The sequence below is a fragment of the Balaenoptera borealis genome (genome assembly GCF_965194805.1).
Source record: "Balaenoptera borealis genome assembly, chromosome: 2".
In the NCBI taxonomy this organism is placed as follows: domain Eukaryota; kingdom Metazoa; phylum Chordata; class Mammalia; order Artiodactyla; family Balaenopteridae; genus Balaenoptera; species Balaenoptera borealis.
This window is the reverse complement of record NC_138867.1, coordinates 10,007,289-10,030,739: the sequence shown is the minus strand read 5'-3', so window position 1 is coordinate 10,030,739 and position 23,451 is coordinate 10,007,289. Positions and strand designations below refer to the sequence as shown.

The 23,451-nt window shown below is 42.7% G+C and overlaps 1 protein-coding gene across 1 annotated transcript in view; it reads left to right on the top strand.

Annotated features, from left to right (window-relative positions):
* CTNND2 (catenin delta 2) overlaps nucleotides 1-23,451 on the top strand; it is a 942,908-nt gene that overhangs the window by 847,850 nt on the left and 71,607 nt on the right.

Here is a 23,451-nt window from a genome sequence, read left to right as displayed (position 1 = left end):
TCGGTGTTTCCATGATATGCATGATACAAAGTGAACTCTGCCACCTGATTTTATTTTTCAGTAAAACAGTTTGTATTAAGGCCCCTCCAAGAGTCTCCGTGCTTCCTAGTATGGGCATGTCTCTCTTCTGATCTTGCTCCAACCTCTGAGAAGCATTTGAAATATTCATACATCTTCATTCCTAAGAGAAAACTTTCCTAGTTTTCTTCCTTCCTCTTTCTTTTCCTTTGGCTTTTTCTCCTCCACTCTGCTTCAAGGCTCTGTCCTGGGTCAATCTTCTGTAAAGCCCATCACATAAATTCATTATTTCTGACATTGTATTTTGCAGTTCTAGAATTCCCATTTAGTTCTTTCTTATAGTTTACATTTCTCTGCTGAATTTGTTCATTTTTTAATCATGCATGTTGTCCATTTCTCCACTTGATATTTACCATTTATATCACAGATCAAGTCCTTGTCTGCTTATTCTAGTATCTGGGTTATTTGTGGATTTGCCTGTATTGGCTATCCTTTCTCTTCATTTTTGGCCACATTTTCCTGCTTCGTTACATGTATTGTGATTTCTTGTTTATGCTAGACATTGTGTGTTAAAATATTAGAATTGACTGAAGTAGATAATACATACCTCCAACAAAACACCCCATTTCTTCTATCAGTCTGCTAAGGTGGAGAGCTGAGTTAATCAAACATGTATTTTAGCTGTATCTGGGCTTTAGTTAAATTCAGTTTTTACCACTGATTCAAATGTTTCAAGAGCGTGATCAGTATTTAACCTACAGTTGGGCTTAGAAGCTGAGCACATGCAGATTCTGGAGATGTCTCTGTGCATCACAGCCCAGTCATTACTTTCTGAGTCAGAGGAGATGTTTAGATCCCTGCACTACCTACATTTTTCAGACCTTAAATAATTTTACTCTCACTGTCTCTATCCAACCTCAATACTTACTTTTTTTTTTTTAAATAAATTTATTTATTTATTTATTTTTGGCTGCGTTGGGTCTTCATTGCTGCACGCAGGCTTTCTCTAGTTGCAGGGAGCGGGGGCTACTCTTCGTTGCGGTGTGCAGGCTTCTCCCTGCGGTGGCGTCTCTTGTTGCGGAGCACGGGCTCTAAGTGCGTGGGCTTCAGTAGTTGTGGCGCATGGGCTCAGTAGTTGTGGTGCACGGGCTTAGTTGCTCCACAGCATGTGGGATCTTCCCCGACCAGGGCTCGAACCCGTGTCTGCTGCATTGGCAGGCATCCGGATTCTTAACCACTGTGCCACCAGGGAAGTCCCAACCTCAATACTTACTGTTCCTAAGTTCACAGCTGTCCTTCCAGTTGGGCTCTCTCCCCACTGTCCCTGCTCTTACCCTTCTCTTTCCACTTGAGCTATTCTATCCCCCACTCCCCACAGCTGCTCTTTCACCACCTCCTTTCTATCTACTCCTTACCCGTCCTCCAAGACAAATTCTAGTTCCACCCCTTTTACAAAGCTTCCCTGAGAACTCTTTCTTTAATTTTGTGCTCTATTTGAACTCTTTCATGTTTATCAATGTATCTTCCCAAATTTAGCACATAAGGAGTATTGTGCACAAGACACATATGAGTGCATAATGCTAATGGATGCAGCAGTATCGTCTCCTCGGCCAAGCCAGTAGCTCTTTAGGAACAAGAAAAACATCTTTCTCTGTTTTCTCTTTTTATGCTTCTTTTGAAAGTCCTGGCAATGCCTAGCACCGTATGAATGTGATGACAGCCACAGGGAGGTGTTGCATCGTTCTGCTAGAATATGAACTCCAGGGCAGCAAGGGGAGTAGCTTCCTTGTTTGCTGCTGGAACCCCCAGAACAGGGCTGTTCCAGCATCTGGCAGATAATTTTTAGGTTTTATTTGAATGCACAGTAGGTTGAAGTCATAATATTGTGGTTTCATCAACCAAATTACCATTGTTATCTGTTGATTTTCCTAATTATTCAAAATTGGTTTGCAGTGATAACCTATAGCATAACATCGTTGACAAATGAGACCTACATGCCTACCCTCACCCTCCTTCCTCACCTTGAACACACCACCACCACTACATCCCTAAAAATAGAGCTCCAAGCCTTATTTTTATTATGTAAACAAAAGCAGATGAAAAACACTTTTTCAGACCATGATTCTTGATCTCAGTTGTATATTGGAACCACCGGAGCCCATCCCCAGAGACACTGAGTTATTAGCACTTATTTTTAAGCTCCCTGGGAGGTTGTAATATCTAGCCAAGGTTGAGAACTACTGCTTTAAATCTCTGTAAGACCCATCGTAAATAAAAACAGCCTGCTAATCTCCTGGAAAACTGTGTTCTTCCAATTTTGAAATGTTTTATAATGACTACGGTCTAAACCTGAAGTCATTATCTCTGAGCATTTTTCTCTGAGACATTCCATTTCTTTGATTGCAACAGACACAGAAATTTTCTCCAGAAATTATTCTGATTCAAACTTCCTCTTCACATTATTGTATGTAATGGATGATGGCTTTGAAATAGCTGATTTCAGTTAACATTGCCAGTAAAGGTACTGATAGCTAGAGTCAAAACAAAGCATGAATGCTTACAAATGTATTTATACATAGTAGGAATATCAAGTGGGCATCAGCTCCCTGTTGTAGAATAATCTTTCATAACACACACTTAGGTGAAGATGTCCTGAGTCTCTTCAGTTTGGCAAAGGATTCTAACTTTACCTTTCCACTTAATAAAGCCCCTTATGGTTAAAGACTAATTGAATCAAGAGGATGATTGTAAAGAGCTTTTTGGAAACATCAAATTCAAGGGTAAGGCTGACAATAGAGTTCAGGGCTGAGAAGGCTACAGGGACTGTCTCGATTTTTCTGATGGAAGCAGGGTGTCTCCTTGATGCCATCCTTCCCCACTCAGGGTGTCTGAGTTCCCCACCACTTGGGAAGCCTGCCAGTTCCCAGGGAAAAAATGCCCGCGGGGTACCAATGAGCAAGCAAAGAAGGAGAAAAATAACCAGAAAATATACAAATCAATACTTTGAGTTATAACCCTGCCCTACAAGCATCCTTCCAAAAAACGAGAGTATTAGCATTACCTTTCTGAGAGCTGCTTTTCTTGAGTTAAAGCTACTTATCACTTCCCAAATATACTTTTCTTTGCTGTGACCTTATACCTCTGCCTGGATGATTTATAAAAATGTGTTTTCTTTGATGTGCAGAGGTGATGCTGGGCAGTGCGTGCTTTAAGTTGCTTTTGAATCTGGTATCTCTGGGGTTTGGTATGGGGGAGGCCGCATCAGCTACGGGAAGAAGCTAATGGCTTCCCTTGAGGATCAAACCTTTGACCTTGCTTTCTTGGCTGGATGCTAATCTGCCGAACTAAGGAAAGTCAGACAATGGGGAGACCCAAGGAATCATTCCATTGGCTTCATTGAACATCCCTCAGTTGACCTGATCCTGTATACCCTAGTGTTAAGTGTCGCCTTCTCCTGTGACACCTCACTTACCCCAAGGAGCAACACTGGAATTGTATTCCATTCTCACCAGTTTTCACTACTGGCCCAGGCTGGGGGAGAAGAGCTAGTGGATAAAAAGATGTAGGGTAGGTGATGAATATTGGCAAGGCTATTTGTTGAATGAAGGTAAAGGGTATTGTTTCTGAAGCATCATTATAGGGGAAAATAGAGGATTGTTCAGTTACCTATTTTCCATTAGGCAAAGGACTAGAGCTAGCTAAAAACATTTGAATTACAAAGTAGAACACCTCCCTGGATCAATGTTTTAAATGGTAAGCAAGTGACTGTGCTACTCAGTTGGATAGTAATGATCTGTGAGCAACAGACAATGAATGCCGAGCATTCAGTAGTTAAGTACAGTTTGCCACAAAGCCCATCTTAAATGGGTAAGGAAGTGACCTCCTATGTGTAAACATGACTGCATCCACGGTAATTAGGTGCAAATGGGAAGGGACAGACTGACTAAGTCAGGTTTTGTCTTCTTCCCACATTAGCTTAAAGCAGCACATATAGCCACCCTGCTTTTCATCTTTCCAGTTGGCTCCCTGGGTCACCCCCAGCCAGCTGGGCGGGTGGGCTCTGGGCAAGAATGGAGCAGAGGATTTGGGGGTTTGGAATGAGAGTGATCCTTGGAGAGCAGTGCTGGGGAAGTGGAGGAAAATGAGAACTACAGACAAGAGACAATACCAGTGACAGTAACAGCTACAGCCTAGCCCCCATGCTTCATCTGCAAACACCGGCTCCTGCTCGGGGCTGCTGGAAGGAAGCTGAGGGCCTGGCATAAGCTGGATGCAGAATAAACAAATGGCAACTGGCAACTGCCTAGAACTAACTAGACAGACAAATCAGTGAGTCCAACTATTTGGGTGTCTTCTTTGGAAAAATGTCTATTCAGATCACTTTTAATCAGACTGAGTTTTTTTCTATTGATTTCTCTGAGTTCTTTATATATTTTAGACATTAACTCCTTATCAGATATATGATTTGCAAATATCCTCTTCCATTCCATAGGCTGCCTTTTCATTTCCTTGATGGTTTCTTTAGCTGCACAGAATCACATTTTTAAATATAAACTGTTGCCAAAGATGTAGTTTCCTGTGTGGCATTTCAAAGGTAAATCTGACACATCCCTCTTTTAGATATACCTGATCTGAATATCATAGTGGTTTAATATCTACCATCATCCTTTTAAATAATTTGTAAGGAAGTTCTTCATTAATGTTAGAAATTATATATAATTTCTGTTGCTTCTTGAGCATGTGACCATTCGACATTCCCCAAGAATTTTACTAAATGCTTAAAAGTCTCTTATTAAACATTCTTTCTGCAAACAAAAGACATACAAATTTAAAAAAATTTTTTTTAATATTTCTTGTAGTATTAGGCTTTAAGTTTCTCTTATGTATTGTTACTACTGTAGTTCTTAGTAGGACACGAGCAAAACAGCAACATATATGTGTCATATATCTTGATTAAAAATTTTAGATATAAAAAGTAAAATTGTATTTGAAATGTATCCCTTAGATGGATGAGCCCTTTTATCCCAATCAATTGAGATATTCAAAAATGAGTTTTACTTCTTGCTTGAATGAACAGGATTCAGTATCTTTCTATTCTCATTGTGTATGTATGTTTATAGATTTAAATACTGAGAAACATCACTCAGATAAGGTGAAAGGAATCAAAGATCTTTATAGCAATATCACTTGATTCTTTCGACTTCTTTTGGATTTTAGTTCAAAATCTCATTGAGATCCATCACCAGAAGTTAGTTTTAGTTACCTATCCAATGGCAACCTGAGTAAGTTCTCCTTCATTTTGGAGAAGGTAAAGAATTGGAAACTACCTCTTTGGAAAAAAAAAAAAAAAAAAAGGATGAACTGCCCATCATTAGAGTTGTTTCCTTGTCAACCCAGACACTAACACTGTGCAGAAAAACACCTTGGTTTGGACTCAGAGCACGTTTGCCACTCAGGAGCAGGGAGGGACTAGACTTAGGTTTTGTACAGTGAGGTAAGGAAGGCTGTGAACATGCACATGGGAGGGTTTTCAAGCAGATCAGTTTTGTTGGAAGAGTGCATAGGAAAGCCAAGGGTCTGAAAACGGGATCCCTGAAAACCCCAAGGCCCTGGGTTCCCTCAGAGAGTCTTCATGAAGTCCCCGGGCACACAGGGCCCAGTTTGGAGACCACAGCCCCAGGGTAGCCTGACCCTGACGGACTCCAGATATGACCTTCCCGTTGCTCCCACATGGCCAGGGGTTGATGTTAGGAGAATGTGCTTCTCTGATGGGTTAGCTGTGTTTTCACAAGCTGCTTCCACATGCGCCAGTTTTGAGCTGCAGTTCCTCGGGGTGGGGTGGGGGGAGCTTTACCACATAGAGAAAAGCAGCCAACTGCGTGGTGAGAAACACCAGGCAAGATTTAAGGATTACATTTGAAGCTAATTAAGACTACAGTATGAATTGTGTGCTCAATCATAATTTCTTATCTACGTATAAAGTATCATTATTGAGACAATGGGTAGAGTATTTGAAACTTCCTGGGGACTAATTAAATAGAAAGAAGTCTGGCTTTCAGACCGGAAGCTCCACAGTTCAGTTCTCATACCATAAATGTCTGATGTGATGGTTTAATACAGTTGCCAAGATATTATACTAAGAAATAGCTGGATATTTCAAGGGGTTAGTGTATTTCTGTCCTTGTCTGCTGACTTCAAAAATGTGGAATTAATTATCTCCTCATTCATTCATTCATTCATTTGACCAATATTTATTGAGTGCCTATTATGTGCTGATCCCAGTAGAGCATCAAAGTTTCTGCCTCCTGGAATGTATGGTCCAATGATGGAAAGAGTTTCAAAAGGAAGCAAAAAATATTCACTTTCTGCTTTGGATGTGAACAAAATATTGTAGTTTAGGGGATTAGGGCATAACAAGCAGAGGAAAGTGTTGGATGGGTGGTCAAGAGAGGCCTCTACCAGGTGACACCCAAGCAAATCCTGAGGGATGGGCAAGAGCCACATGTTAAGCCAGCTGGAGAAAGAGCTTTCTGGGCAGAAGCAGCAGCGAAGCAAAATCCCTGCTGCAGGATGGAGCTTGGCATGTGCCTAAAATGGTGAGAAGGTCAATGTTTTGCAACCAGTAAATGAGGCAGGAACGGTTGGAGATGGTGATGGTGAGTGAGAGAAGCCTTTAAGCCCAGAGAAGGAATCTGAAGACTTTGGCTGGGAGAGCATGACGGGATTTACAGTCCTTGAAGTCCTCTCTGGTTGCTGGTCAGAGGCTAGACTGTAGGAAAGCATAAAGGTCAGTAAGGGCTTGATTTCAGGAGTCTGGGAAGGAGATCATGTTATCATGGTCCAGAGCTGTAGCAGAGGGGTTGGGAAAAGTATTTTGAAGGTGGAGCCAGCAGGACTTGCTGATGGATAGAATGCAAAACACTATAAATAGGAAAAGGAAAGAGAGGACACAGGCTAGTAGAATCAGGAGTTTGGTTTGGGGCTGAAAGTTTGGAATGTCTATTAGATATGAAAGGAGAGATGTCCAGTAGAAAATGGGGAAAAATGGCTTTGATGCTTAGGACTGATATATTCATAGGTGTATCATCAGTGGGAAAAAAAAAGATATTTAAAGTCATGGTCCAATTATTTTAATTCTCTAAATACAGAAACAGCTATAGGAAGCCTAATCTAAAAATAAAATGCCTAGCCACAGGTAGACAAGCATTTCTTGGCTCATTAACTAAAGATAGGTTTCTTACATAATTGTATTCTTTTTCTTTCCCTTTCAGTAAAGCAGGCAAGAGATAATGTTTCTTTTGTGAGTGCTACTGAAAAATATAAGACCACATACGCACAAATAATTTTAGAATTATCTGTAGATCACATTGTGAGCACTTTTAAGTTTGTCTTGTTTAAGTACAGTAAGCAGAGCTTATTCATACACTATAGTTGAGGCATCATGCCTGTTGATCCAACCCAGGAAAGAATATAGCAGTGGGGTGGAGAGAGGGTCAATCAGTTGAGATTGATGAGCAGTGTGGTTTTCCATTCACTGGTCTAGACTCTCTTCTTGGGTATTATTTGTTTTACTTTGATTTCCTAAGGCTCATTATTCTGCATAGTCACATTTTACTACTGCAGTTTTCGTCTGTCAAGTAATTTGTGTGTGTGTGTAGTCATCCCTTATTATAGTGCTTCTGGGAATTGATGAATCCCTGAGAACAGGACAGCATACCTAGTCATTCTATCTTGTTCAGTTTGCCATGTGGCAGAAATTGTTTTAAGGGTGTATATATGAAATGCCAAGTTATTTGAATGGAAATGCTTCTTTGCTAGTACATTTATAAACACAGCTGGGTGGCTACCTTCCCTTGACCCACTCATACAAATGGTCTGGTAGTGAAGTTATCTTCCATTTTTCACCTGTGTGCAAGTCTTGGCAGGTAACTTTGTCAAACATTTAGAAGTGAGAATAGCCTGCAGTGAGGGAACTGCTTCCAGGAGATAAAAATCTAATTGATAGAGGACCATTATAGACACCTTGTAGTCAAGCTTGCTTTATTTTGCAGGAAAAAAAATATTTTGCTTCCTCCTTCTTTTGCAATTCTAAGTAAGGCTCAACTAAATTACAATTCTATAGATAGATAGACAGATAGAGATACAGATATGAATATAGATATTGGAAACAGAGAGTTTTGTGATACTTTTTCCTATAAATTGAATACTTTTTTTTCATTCGTTTGAATTTTAATTGACTGTGGGTGAATGATTTTCCTAATCTTATATATAACTGGATGTTCGTATGCCACCAGAGTTTTTTTTTTTTTTAATAAATTTATTTATTTTATTTATTTATTTTTGGCTGCGTTGGGTCTTTGTTGCTGCGTGCGGGCTTTCTCTAGTTGTGGCAAGCAGGGGCTACTCTTCATTGCGGTGCGTGGGATTATCATTGCGGCGGCTTCTCTTGTTGTGGAGCACGGGCTCTAAGCACGTGGGCTTCAGTAGTTGTGGCACACGGACTCAGTAGTTGTGGCACGTGGGCTCAGTAGTTGTGGCTCACGGGCTCTAGAGTGCAGGCTCAGTAGTTGTAGCGCACGGGCTTAGTTGCTCCGTGGCATGTGGGATCTTCCCAGACCAGGGCTCGAACCCATGTCCCCTGCACTGGCAGGCGGACTCTCAACCACTGCGCCACCAGGGAAGCCCGCCACCAAAGTTTTTGTAAGCAATGTGATTTTTGTCCCAAGCCATTTTTAGAGATTTATGTGACTCGTGAAATGGAAAACTGTGGTGGTTCTGCTTTCAAATTCCCAACAGAACTTGTACATTCGTTTGCTCAAAATGGAGACCCAGCTCTGTAGTACGGATGATCCACACAACCCACGCCATTGAACGATCAACATTCTTCCTGTAAACTTACTGTTTCCTCTGGTTTCCTAGCTGCGCCATGAATGAGGCCATTTTCTGGTCTTGATAGCATCCTGGGACAGCTGCCCTATACTCAGAGGCATGAGTTGGAGTTCAGGTATTGACGAAGACATATGGTTGTCCATAATGTTGGTTAAAGGATAGTTACGGGTATATAGATAGACCTATGTCACAGCAATACAGCACAAGCAGGGACTCCACACACAGCGAGTAAATGAAAAAGGCTCAACATGGAATCACCTTTGGAAATATTCGGAACGACACATGTGCTGACTTGACCCCAGACCCCCTAAGTCCAAGTCTCTGGCATGGGACCTGAGCATCTCTATGTCTCCAAAGCTTCACAGGCAATTCTGATACCAGTCAGGGTGGAGATCATGTTCACTGTACTGTGTTTGCTCCCTCACGAGGCCAGCCATTTCCTCTTATGAGTTCATACTGCCCTTTTTACAATTACGGGGCCACTTCTGACTGAACTCTAAATTATTATTTACAAAGGGTATTAGCATCCTTAAAAGACTCAAGTGCCACTAAGATTGTTCAAGGAGCCCATGAATTTAAAATGCATAAGCAGTGCTCACTTCAGCAGCGCATCTACTAAAATGGGAAGGATACAGAGAAGATTAGCATGGCCCCTGTGCAAGGATTACACACGAATTCATGAAGCGTTGCTTATTTTTATAGAAAAAAACTTACGATTACCTAAAGGGAAAGTGGGGGAGGCATAAATTGGGAGTATGGGATTAGCGGATGCACACTATCATATATAAAATAGATAAACAACGAGGATTTACCGTATATCACAGGGAACTATGTTCAATATCTTGTAATAACCTATAATGGAAAAGAAATGAAAAAAGAAGACTATGTATATGTATAACTGAATCACTTTGCTATACACCTGAAACTAACACGATATTGTAAATCAACTATACTTCAATTTTAAAAAAACATAAAAAAACGAGTAATTTAAGAGACAAATTGACGCAATGCAACATGTGAGTCTTAATTAAAAGAAAGTGTAAAAAAATAAAAATAAATGAAACAATCAGAGAGTTTGAAAAAAATACATAAGCAACTTGAAGAGGAAACGTCATTATTTTGAAATAAGTTATACGAACTATGTCCGGTTCTCTAACACACAAATATAGGAATAAAACTAAATTTTTCCCAGATTCATTTAAATGTATTTATTCTACATCTCATCTGTCAATATTTCTTTAGTAACGATCTAAGTTAACTCATTCAGTGAACATTACCTTATTCAAGGCATCATGCTAGGTGCTGTGATACAATGATGGCATTTATTTAGATTCTCAAAAGATGATTTACTAATAGTATTGAGATGTGAAGGACTTATTCTCAGAAAAAAAAATCTGTTGCTCAAACACCTAAGTCTGATTCCAGCATGTACCTAGTAAAGGCCCAGTGGTGGGAGACAGCCCTGGCCCAGGGTCCCAGCACAGGACTCAATCCTCAGGAGCTGGTGTATCTGAGAGCCCACGGTACCACGTGGGCTATGGCCTTGGGAGACGACTTCTTTCTGCAGCCAGGTAGCCAGCTCAAACCCAACTCGGTGGTGCAGGTGGACCTCCCCTGTCTTCAGCAGACGCAGATAGCCCACCGTGAGCCCTGTCTGGCCAGGTAGCTGCAGCATGCCCCACTGTGATCCCATCACACCTCATCATCCACAACAATCTCAAGTGTAGGCCAGTAGCAGTTCAGTCTCTCCAGCCTTGCTCTTCATGGTAGGGTTTTCTTTCTCCAGAGCCAAAGACCACGTACGTACAGTACCACCAAGCACAGCCAACCTCTAAAACAACCCACCACTGGCATGCTCTGGCACACCCAGCTCCGGGCTTCAGATCAGACTGTGGGAGGAAAACTTCTTTTCTACCAACTTAGGTCTTAGTGGTCTGGGGTGGTGGGCAGGAGTGCAAATTAATTGACAATAGAGTCACATGCATGCGGGGTACTCAGTAATCTGAGTAATTCACTGAACAGCCAAGAGTAAAGGCTTATATACCAGCTTAATAGTGGAAAGGAGGGGGAACTAGGGCTTCCAGGGGAAATAAATGGAGGGTATGGCAGCTTCTATAGAGTTTATTTATGCAATTTCTCATCACTGTGCTAATGGTCGGTCTCCTTCTTGGCTGGAAGCTCCTCAGAGAGAAGATTTATGGCATCTACCTTCTCAGGAAGCTCTGCCTTTAGTCAGATAAGGGGAACTCAGAAAAGCCTTCTTTCGGCATCTGCTGTATCTCAGATGTCTCTAGCTGAAAATAATCTTATGTCATTCTGTTGGGTCCCTTTAATAGTTTGGGAGTATTTGTTTAGGGAGCCTTGCTTATGGCTCCAGTTCTATGTCCATAATCCTACTTTCTCAGACCTTTCCACTTCCTTCATTCCTCAGTCAAGCCTGTGGTGTGAAAGAGATGATTCAGGTCTTGCCAGACCTCAAGCCAGCATTCACATGACAGTGGCAACTCTGACCCTCCGCATTGCTAAAGCTTCAGCCAGGCAAGTAGCTGGCCTGAAGCCCATGCCTTGTTCTCAAAAACCAGGTCAAAGATCTCAGTCTACTGTTCAACTTTGGCGAGTACCTTAAAAATAAACCAGAAATAAACAGGCAATATTATATGATGGCAGTGTCACAACTCTTTGGATACTTGTAAACGTAGAACTAACTGGGACCGCTCAGTGTGGGGAAAGCAGCTCTTCATGAGAAGACTATTCTACTACAGAAAAATAAGTGGTGCCTGCACAAAGACCCTGAGTCATCTAGAAACTACTGAATTGTGTTTACTATGTAGCAAGCCTTCAGCTTTTACAAACTTCACTCACAGCAGTGCCAGGCCAAGGGTAAGTTCTCTTTTCAAGGGAGGGAGGTGTGATACATGGGGTGGGAGGTGAGAAATGGGACGAGCTGTAAGGTTGGGGCTGAGAGTTGATACATGTGGCCTGGAACCACGAGGTGGGGTTTGCAGGGAACTGCTGATGAAGGTAATAGGAAATGTGTTTCTTGCCCTTGGTATCTCTGATATTCCTTTTAGTATCTTTTCCCCTTGCTGACCTTTTTTTTAAATTTTTATTTTATATTGGAGTATAGTTGATTTACAACGTTGTGTTAGTTTCAGGTGTATAGCAGAGCGATTCAGTTATACATATACATATATCTATTCTTTTTCAGATGCTTTTCCCATATAGGTTATTACAGAGTATTGAGTAGAGTTCCCTGTGCTATACAGTAGGTCCTTGTTGATTATCTGTTTTATATATAGTAGTGTGTATATGTTAATCCCAACCTCCTAATTTATGCCTCCCGCCCACCTTTCCCCTTTGGTAACCATAAGTTTGTTTTCTAAGTCTGTGAGTCTGTTTCTGTTTTGTAAATAAGTTCATTTGTATCATTATTTAGATTCCACATAAAAGTGATATCATATGACATTTGTCTTTCTCTCTCTGACTTACTTCCCCTTGCTGACATTTTATTTCTGGCTCAGTGATGGGTGTTGTGCATTTTCTAGCTTGAATCACTCGGGCAAGTTACTTACCTTCTCTCTGCCTTTGATTCTTCATGTTTAAAATAGAGATAAAAATAGTGCTGACCTCATAGGACAGTCGTGAGAAATAAATGAAGACATAGAGAGTACTTAGAACCGTACTCAGGACATGTCCCGAGTTCACCACTGGCCCTGAGTTCACCACTGTTATCATTAGTCTTATGCCTCATGGCAATAGCAGCAGGACTAGTTCTAACTAGTTCTGGTTCTAGTAGTAGTGTCTGACTTGCTTCTGCTTCTGCATAGGTTTCCCTTGGTCCAGTGGAGGCTCCCAGACAATGGTTATTCAGTGCACTTGTTCTGTGAGAAAGAGATTGAAAACTCTCAGTATATTTAAAGTTATCTCAGGCCTATTGCGATGAGGCCTTTTCTCCAAAGCCCATTTTTCGTTTTATTGCAGGCACAAATCTTTTTTTATGCAGATGCTTAACATTTTTTTCCCAATAAAAAACACTCCTTTCACGAAGACTTTCTATTGGGCCATCGTATCTCTATTCTTCTAAGAAGCCCACTGGCAAATAATGGAACAGTGAGGGAAAGTGTTGGCAATAAAGAACTATCTGCAAATGACACAAGTAGCTGGAATCCCCACTACCTGTAATTATATTCGCCTGCACATGTGCAGAGCTTGATAAAAAGAAAGAGCCTGTTTTGTTGTTCCTTAATTTCAAGAGGAAACAACTGCCAAGAACTCTAGTCTTTAATGACCAAAACAAGCTTGCCTGAAACAGATTCAGACACATGAACACAAAGTAGCAGGTCAAATACATTTTGTGACCCGTTGCACCCTCCAAGGGGTTCCATCCATGTCTCTCTTTGATATGCCATTGTCCCTGTACCATCTACATGGTGCAACAAAAAGGGCCATCTCACGGTGTCTCCCGTGAACCACGAAAAATCTCAGGTAAAAAGTACATTTTTAGGCAAATCCTTTGAGATGAGGATATGCCGGAAGGATTTGAGTGCAATATCCAGTGTAGTTGAATTCCTCCTTTGGTATTGAATCTGCTGTGCTTTATACCAAAGAGCTCAGCCTCTTCCTACAGACATTGAAATTCATTTATTTCACTCATGGCACCATTTAAGCTTTTTTTTTTTTTTTTTTCCTCTGAAACTTCTCTGATAAGCTTGCCTCCACTTACAAAAACATCAAAGCCTGGAAAGAAATTGTTAGACAAGAAACAAGAAAAACAACTTTAGTTTAAACTTCAAATGAGACCAAATTGATTAGTCATCTGAGATTAAGTTGGCTTGGCAGTAAGCTTATAGCCAATCATGTTTATCACCCTGTTCCTATTCTAATTTCTCTTTTGAAACTTTCAGAAAACTGCCTACATTCAGGCATATGGTTAAGAGAGGCTGATTAAATCTAAAACCAAACTAGCTGTTGCCCTATTCGTGTCTTGTTTATTCTAAATAAGAAGAAAATAAACCAACTCATGGAAAAAAAGCATTATAGGCACAGACCAAAAGTAACAACTTATTAACGAAAATTTAAGTGTTATTTAATAATTTTATAGCATGTCTAATGAAGGGCAAAGGCAGAAGGCTTGTTACGTCAAATGCCCTTCCCCATGTGAGTTTTGCATGAGAAAAAATGGTCCTTGATGGCGTCCAGTGCTGGTTCCCCCAAAATCTCATCAGAACAGCCTGTTGCTAAAACCAAGCTGAGTTTATTGTTCACCTTGGCAAGGGACATCACCACTCAATGGAGCTTTGTCAGTGTCTCAGGGGGGTGAGGTGACATCAGATCTTGTTGAAGTTTGTCTTAAGGCGGGTCTTTCAATGCTGGGACTTGCCACAGTTCAGGATTGGTAGAAACGGGAATTCAAGGCATCATAGGGCACAAACCGTCTGTTGATGTTTTGTGGAAGACTTCATGGGTCTTTCCCAAAGTTTCTGTATCGAACAGTCAGGTTATTTGCCCGGGCAAGAGTCTCCTGGGATAGTAAGTGTCGTTCATGAGTACAGTGAGATAATTAAGTGATGTTCGTGAAGACAGTCAGCCCGTACTTGGATCCTCCTTGACCGAGTTGTGTGTGTGCAGGAAGTGGGGATGGGGAGTTGGGAGTTGGGGGCAGAGGGTTTCAGTTCTCCATGGCCTGAGAGGGTGCATGCATCTCAAGAACTGCTCTGTTTCGTCGTGGACAGGTAACCAGATGATACTGAGAGGAAATAGAGGGGCAGGTCACGTAAAGCTGTTGATTATTCAAAATTCATTTTCATTTAACTTTAACAGCATTTGGGCTCCAATGTCCCTACCTCTCCAGCTGCACTCAGTTACTCCCTCCCAAGTAGGCGTGGAAAGTGTGACAGGGTCTCTGCTCTCAGGGACTGGGTCATTCAGCTAGAGGCTGACCCCTGGCCCAAGAAACCACCCTTATATGTTTATTCACAGACATTCAGATTACAGCGCACGCTTTAAGTACTGTGGGAGTTCATAGAAAATAAACATAATGGGGTGACAAGGCTTATTAAATACACGGGTTTCAACTGTGAAGAAAGAATAAGCAAAAATTGAGTATGTTTAATGTAAAATTTATTTTAAAGTTTATTCTCAGTTGCTTTAGAACATAGGTCTGATCATGTCACTCCTGTTTGCCTTTTGAATGAGTCCTAAGCCAACAAAATCTCTGACTGTCAATCAGTATTTGTTGAATGAACAATTGGTATTCATGCTTTAAGTTCGTAGAGAACAGATATTACAGAATCTGTAGCTTAAAAAAAAAAAAATCTAGTTCTATAAAAACAGAGGGAAATTCTCAATTCTCATTAAAAATCTCTTGCAAGTCTGATTTTCCAGCATTAGAACATTTTCATATATCCTACAGACTTATTTATTAGTGTCAAAAGTCTGTGTTTTTCTATTTCTCACTTTTTTTTTTCTGCTAGAGGTAGACATGCCAAGAGAAGTTCCAAATGCACAAGATGGAATCGGTGATTCACAGTGGCTGGAGCTCCCGTCCATCAGGGCCCAGGTTCTTGTCAGTTCATCTCCACTCCCTACCATGATGAGTGACGTTAGCCACAGAGTTGCGTGTCCATTTTTCACAGGCTCCTTGTCCTGGCCGAGTTGCTGTATGGCCGATTGCATGTCTCTCATCCAGAATTCTCTTCAGTTTCAATTTGCTCGTGTATCCCTCTGCATGTTCTACATCTATCCTAGGGAGGGTAGCATCTTTTAATAAAGAGCCTCCTTTGGAATTCCCCAGTTGTCCAGTGGTTAGGACTCCGTGCTTTCACTGCTGAGGGCCCGGTTCAGTCCCTGGTCGGGGAACTAAGATCCCACAAGCCAAAAAAAAAAAGTCTCCTTGAGACCCTTGGGAAGGAAAGCAGCTGATCTGGCAGTTTCTGTAAGAATGCACACCCGCTCATGCTGGAGAGGTGGGTAGTATAGAAATGAACAAAGACCATCCAAAGCTTCTGTCTCTTCTGAGCCTCCTGTAGCAGGGAAGTTGGCCACCATCACTTGTGTGTTTGGCAGAGACTCATAGGCAGGCAGGGGAGTGGGAAAACTTCATAGTGGAGGAAAGGGGAGGCTTCCACTGGGCCCTGATGCGAGGCTGTTGGCCTGGGGAAGCTGGGGGAGGGCTAAGGAGAAGCAGACCATCCTATGTGATTGTTAGGGGTGCATGCTTGGCTTTCTCTGGTTGGTTTTCAGTTGGTCTCCAAATTAGGGAAGCTGCCAGTTATTAATCAAGTACTAGCCATTTGGGGACAATTGTTAGTTATTGTGTAGCTTCCTGGATTGTCACTAGAGGTAATGTGACTTTCCCGATAAGTCTGCCTTAGAGCAGGCTGGCTTCCTGTGTTTATTGTATAAGGAGCTGGTTTCCTGGGCAGGTTGCTGCAGGTTGTGGCTCAAAGTTCTATTTTTACACATGGTCTGGCCACTGCCCATTTGTATATTCCATCTTGCAGTGGGGATATATGTGAAAGTTATAATGTAACAGGGCTCTGATTTTTAAAAATACTTTATTTTCAAATTGTATTTAGTTACAGTTGTAATAAAACTAAACATAAAATCACAGCAAGACCCTTTTTGACCCACCTCCTAGAGAAATGGAAATAAAAACAAAAATAAACATGGGACCTAATGAAACATAAAAGCTTTTGCACAGCAAAGGAAACCATAAAAAAGATGAAACAACAACCCTCAGAATGGGAAAAAATATTTGCCAACAAAGCAACTGACAAAGGATTAATCTCCAAAATATACAAGCAGCTCATGCAGCTCAATATCAAAAAAACAGACAACCCAATCCAAAAATGGGCAGAAGACCTAAATAGACATTTCTCCAAAGAAGATATACAGATTGCCAACAAACACATGAAAGGATGCTCAACATCACTAATCATTAGAGAAATGCAAATTAAAACTACAATGAGGTATCACCTCACACCAGTCAGAATGGCCATCATCAAAAAATCTACAAACAATAAATGCTGGAGAGGGTGTGGAGAAAACGGAACCCTCCTCCACTGTTGTTGGGAATGTAAATGGATACAGCCACTATGGAGAACAGTATGAGTTTCCTTAAAAAACTAAAAATAGAACTACCATACGACCCAGCAATCACTACTGGGCATATACCCTTAGAAAACCATAATTCAAAAAGAGTCATGTACCACAATGTTCACTGCAGCACTATTTACAATAGCCAGGACATGGAAGCAACCTAAGTGTCCATCAACAGATGAATGGATAAAGAAGAGGTGGCACATATATACAATGGAATATTACTCAGCCATAAAAAGAAACGAAATTGGGCTTCCCTAGTGGCGCAGTGGTTGAGAATCTGCCTGCTAATGCAGGGGACACGGGTTCGAGCTCTGGTCTGGGAAGATCCCACATGCCGCGGAGCAACTGGGCCGGTGAGCCACAGCTACTGAGCCTGCGCGTCTGGAGCCCGTGCTCCGCACCAAGAGAGGCCGCGATAGTGAGAGGCCTGCGCGCTGCGATGAAGAGTGGCCCCCGTTCGCCGCAACTAGAGAAAGCCCTCGCACAGAAACGAAGACCCAACACAAGCAAAAAATAAAATAAATAAATTAAATAAAAATTAAAAAAAAAAAAAAGGAAACGAAATTGAGTTATTTGTAGTGAGGTGGATGGACCTAGAGACTATGATACAGAGTGAAGTAAGTCAGAAAGAGAAAAACAAATACCGTATGCTACCACATATATATGTAATCTAAAAAATAAATGGTTCTGATGAACCTAGGGGCAGGACAGGAATAAAGACGCAGACGTAGAGAATGGACTTGAGTACACGGGGAGGGGGAAGGGTAAGCTGGGACTAAGTGAGAGAGTGGCATGGACATATATACACTACCAAATGTAAAATAGCTAGCTAGTGGGAAGCAGCTCCATAACACAGGGAGATCAGCTTGGTGCTCTGTGACCACCTAGAGGGGGGGCATAGGGAGGGTGGGAAGGAGACGCAAGAGGGAGGAGATATGGGGATATACGTATACATATACCTGATTCACTTTGTTATACAGCAGCAGCTAACACAACAATGTAAAGTAATTATACTCCAATAAAGATGTTTAAAAAAAAAAAAAAAACTAAACCTAAGCAGGTAGTTTGGAGTAAATTATCTACCATAGGTTTTTCTCTCCCTTCAGTATTAAATAGATAGACCAGTCTGTAGCAGTGTGCACTAATTAATTGTAAAGAAAATATAAGAACCAGGGTGTTAGCCAATGACAAAGATTTAACATAATTTGTTGTCTCCTTGGATATATTTTCCATTGAGACCTGAGTTGGTGGATACCCCTGAGTGTGTTTCTTGCAAGGAAGTGTTCATGAATTCTTGGTCTAAAGGTCTAGGGACCAGCAGACCTGGGTGAAGAAAGAGGAAAGAAATATATGGCTTGAAAGAAAAAAGAAATATATCAGAGATTGGTAGAGACGGAAGAAAAAAAGCCTTCAGTTAAAACTCGACCAGCTAAGAACACACACAATTCTATTTCTAAACCACTTAAAAAACAAATTGCTGGGACTTCCCTGGTGGCACAGTGGTTAAGAATCCACCTGCCAATGCAGGGGACTTGGGTTCGAGCCCTGGTCCAGGAAGATCCCACATGCCGCAGAGCAACTAAGCCTGTGCACCACAACTACTGAGCCCACGTGCCACAACTACTGAAGCCGGCGTGCCTAGAGCCCGTGCTCCGCAACAAGAGAAGCCACCACAATGGGAAGCCCACGCACCGCAATGAGGAGTAGCCCCTGCTCACCACAACTAGAGAATGCCCAAGCGCAGCAACAAAGACCCAACGCAGCCAAACAATAAATAAATTAATTAATTTTTATAAAAATTGCCAAGAAGAGGTTATTGAAAAGGTGCTTTATGGAACTCGTGAGATTCTTTCATTGAACATTTGTTGGGCCCTACTATGAACCTGGCACTGGAAATATCTCCACTATTATTTGCTAACTATAGTCTGTAATCACACGGAGGAAAACACTATATATTTTCACTAAGACAGTGAATAGCTTGTGGCTTCCAAATTTAATATTTAAAAGAAATGACTATCAGGAGAGATAAAAGGTGAGATAATTCCTGCTTAAGGAAAAAACACTCTTTATGTTACTTTTGCACAAGTGGTATTGAAACCAATTATTTATTGAACACACACTGTGCACAAGGGACTGGGTCAGGTGTCTGGAAAATGGAAAGTATTTCCAGAGTTGAAGGAATTTCGGGAAGCCTCGTAGAAAGGATGGACGCATACATCTGCAATGCATTGGTAGATAGTAAATGCGCCTCCTGAGTGGTATAAACTCAAGGGCTCCCTGGGGTCTTCTCTGGAAGGGTGCTATTTCCTTGCAGCTGGTGAGCAAGGGAGTTATCACAACACATTTGACAAGTCTTACATTTTCATTTGTCAGGTTGAAAGTTAGTACAAGGTCCATGCCAGTGCATGTTTAGACATTTATTTTTCTTATATTACACTCTGCAGACAAGTGAGAGAGGAAATTTGACAAGCAATTTGTGTTATGTCAGTTACACCAAATCACATCCCTCGTCTGCCCCTCTAATCGCACAAAGCCCATGAGGCGTGAAGTTCCAGGGGCTTACGATGTTACTGAGAAGTATGGAAAGGACACAAGGAGATGTCAGCAAAAAGAATCTTCCCATCAGCAACTTGATATGACTGTCCCGTGACTTTCAGAAAGTGACTTACCTTCACCCACTTCTAGTAGTTACCTGGTGTTTTGAGGTGAATATTTGTGTCCCCCCAGAATCCATACAGTGAAGCCTTAACCCCCAATGTGATGGTATTCAGAGGTGGGACCTTTAAGAGGTGATTATGTTTGGATGAGGTCATGAGGGTGAGACCCTCCTGATGGGATTAGTGCCCTTATAAGAAGAGGATGCACATGCACCAAGGAAAGGCCATGTGAGCACACAGAGAAAGTGCTGTCTACAAGCCTGGAACACCAGGAACCCAATCTACCAGCACCTTGATCTTGGACTCTCCACCCTCAGCTTCTGTGAGAAACAAATATCTATTGTCTAAGCACGCAATCTGTGTTATTTTGGTACAGCAGCCCAAGACAAAGACCCTGTCTCTCCTCACTGTGAATCTCTAGAGCAGTGACTCTCAAAAAGGCACAATATTCCCCCCCAGGGGATATTTGGCAAAGTCTGGAGACATTTTTTTCTTGGTATAGTGGGTTTGCTACTGGCATCTGGTGTGTAGAGGCCAGGGATGGTGCTGGCCATGCAGCATACAGGACTGCCCCCCACGGCAAAGCATGATCTAGCCCAAAATAGCAATAGTGCCGAAACTGAGGAAATTAGCTCCAAATTCGGTACAGACATCTCCCAAGAAGCCCTGGAAACCTGACACCTCTCCCCAACAGCATTATTAACTCCTGTCTTTTTCTGATAATTCCAAAAACCACCACGACTAGGAAACCCATCAAAACACTACTCTTGGAGCCAGATGCCATTAGCTGGAATGTGTTCCCTACAAATGATCGAGCTGGGCCCTCTCATCCGCTCTTGAGTCAGCACACCTTCCTCTCCCTGTGGGCTCACCCTGCGAGCTGTGCAGAGTGACATCTTCCAGCAGCTCAAGTGTGTATGTTGGGCATCCGTGGGGCAAGTGATGACACCAAGAGAGGACAGTCCAGAAGCAGTTCTGTGGCCAGTTTTCTTCAAACCATTTCTCTCACTCTGCATAGACCCTTTCTGTTTCCCAGGCAACTAAATGCATTACCGAAAAATATATGCATGCAAGATTTGTATGGTAAAAATAAAACAACATAATGTTAAATTTAGGACTAACATTTGAGATCATTCAGATCTCTGAAAGCAACTCCCTTCACTTGGGGAATAGCTTATGCTTCAGTTTTAAGTACTGTCTTGGGATGCCTGACTGGTGTTTGCATTGGTTGGGGTTTGGTGGGTTCTGCTCTTTTTGTTCCTGGCTACCATATAGGCGGAGAGATTGGAAGGCACGTCGTTCAGTGCAGTGTTTGTGGAATGCCTGCCTTGATCCAGGCCAGTCCCAAGTACCAGAAGCTCAGGTGTTAAGTGCCTCAAGGACATTACTGAGGTGAACAGACCCTCACATTCTGCTAGAGATAAGCCTGGATTGGAGGGTGGGGAGGAGCCAAAGCATCTTCGGGAGAAGGGGACATAGGAGCAGCCTCCTAAACGGTGTGACCCCCGAGCTGAGCCCGGACAAGTCAGAAGAAACCAGACAAAAGAGCAAACAATGGAGGAAGCAAGAACACCAGGAGTTATACCCCAGTGACCCAACTCCTGTGCGTAATTCACAAAACTACAACCAGGGCCACCTGGTGGGAGGAGAGAGCTCCCGAGACCTGCAGGGGCGCTGTTTGCCCGTCCCAGAGAGCGTGTGGTTCATCTGGTAAGCGAGGGGCTGCCGTGGATGGGGTCAGAGGATGGTGACACACACTGGCTCGTGCTTCCCAGTTTAATTCTGCTGGGATGAAAATCTGCCCGATTTGCATATGTTGGGGCATATGCAGACCTATTCCACGGTATCAAGTGATGGGATAGATTGACTTTCCTGTTCTTATTGACCTCCCAATGAACAAAGTCACAGTATTGAAGTAAGCGTCCCAAATTCCCCATCCTCCTAACTCCACTCACATTCTGTCCCTCCCGCAGGTAGACAAGAAACCCCTTGGTGGATAATGGCCTTTTTTTTTTTTTTTTTTTCCTGGAGCAAGTCGCCAACTTTATTTCTACGTTTTCCCAAGACAGCTGAGGGACCTGGTCCCACTGGGACGGGCACGGGCTCCTGCTTCCCTTCTACCCCAAGCGGGCCCTGAGAACTGCACACTGCGGGGCTCCCAGCTCGCTCACTGGCATCCCTGGGGACTTTCTTTGCCCTGAGAACAGCCCTCACCAGGGAGGCCAGGAGCCGATGAGGAGTGGGTTTGGCTGAAGGCAGGGCAGCAGGGGAACCCGACAGCCCCTTCCCACCTTCCGGGGCCCCCTCGGGCCAAGTCCCCGGGAGGGGCAGGGGCGCGGGGTGGGTGTCAGATACAAACAGGGTTCCTGGAAACGGCAACGCAGGGTGACAGCAGCTTTGAGTCCTGACTGCAGGGCCCTCACGTTCTTGCCGAGTTTCCCAGCATAATGCCTTTTACATGGAACAAAACCAAAAAGCACTTTTTTTCTTTTTTGTCATTGCCGTTGGTGGTAAACTGTATGGGCTGAGACTTATTTCCCGTGTTCCTTCAGAACAAGTGTCCCAGCCCCTTCCTGGGCCATCAGCTCCCGGACGGGGGGGGAGATGTGCCCTGGCAGTTTCCCCCGCTTCTCTGCAGCGTGCAGAGCTGTGTGTGGGAATCTTCTTTCATTTCCAAAATAGGGAGCCTTTCCGGTCACTGATTTCCCGGAGAGAACCACGGCCTTCTCCAGGTATTCCCCGTAATAAAATCTATTAAAGCGCCTGAAATTCACGAGGAGACTCAGTTGAGAGGAGTAACTTAGGACAGAATTTAAACTTGATTTTCTGTTCCCAGTAAAGTGGGAGATTATCCCCAAGGAGACACCTGGGCGGCTTTCTGTTGCTGTTTATTCAGAAACTGGTCTGCTTGTCTTCGCGTCCTGAGTTGGGACTGCGTGTTGTTGACTCTGGGGAACACGGAGCGAGTTTTCCTTCTAACAGAGTAAGATGAAGCAGAAGTCAGTGGTAATGACATTTGATGATCACAGCTGGTGTCGTGGGCTGAATCATCATTTTTATTTAAGTAAGTCATGTTTATTTGATTTTGCTTATTTTGTCGCCACGCTAATCTTAGGGACCTAGAAGGTGGGGAGGTGATTCAAGGGATTTCCAAGCGTGCTAGAAGTGGAATGACAGATTACATGGGATCACATGTGACGGAGGATATGAGAATATTTGTCAAATAAAACGAAAGATAGCTAACTGTTGTCTGTGGTCTCCTCTTCAAAGGAGCTGCTCTAAACATGGGCCTAAATCCAAATGTTGCCCAGTATATTCACTTGCTTCGGTTGCTCTAACAAAGTACCACTGACTGGGTGGATTAAACAATAGATATTTATTTTCTCAGGGTTCTGGAGGCAAGGTCTCGGCAGGGCGGGTTCCTTCTGAGGCTGGGTGGGAAAATGTGTCCCATGTGTCTCCCCTAGTTTCTGGCATTTGCTGGCCATCTTTTGTGTTCTTTGGCTTACAGAAGCATCACCTTGATCTCTGCCTTCATCTTTACTTGATGTTCTCCCTGTATACGTGTGTCTGTCTCCAAATTTCTCCTTTTTAAAAGGACATCAGTCATACTAGATTAGGGACCTACCTTGTTCCAGTATGACCTCATCCTAAAAAATGACATCTGCAGTGACTTTGTTTCCAAATAAGACCGCATTCTGGAGTAATGGGGCCTAGGACTTCAGCGTATGAATGGGGGGGGAGGGGAGATACCCAGTTCCACCTGTGAACAGTAGCATTCCCG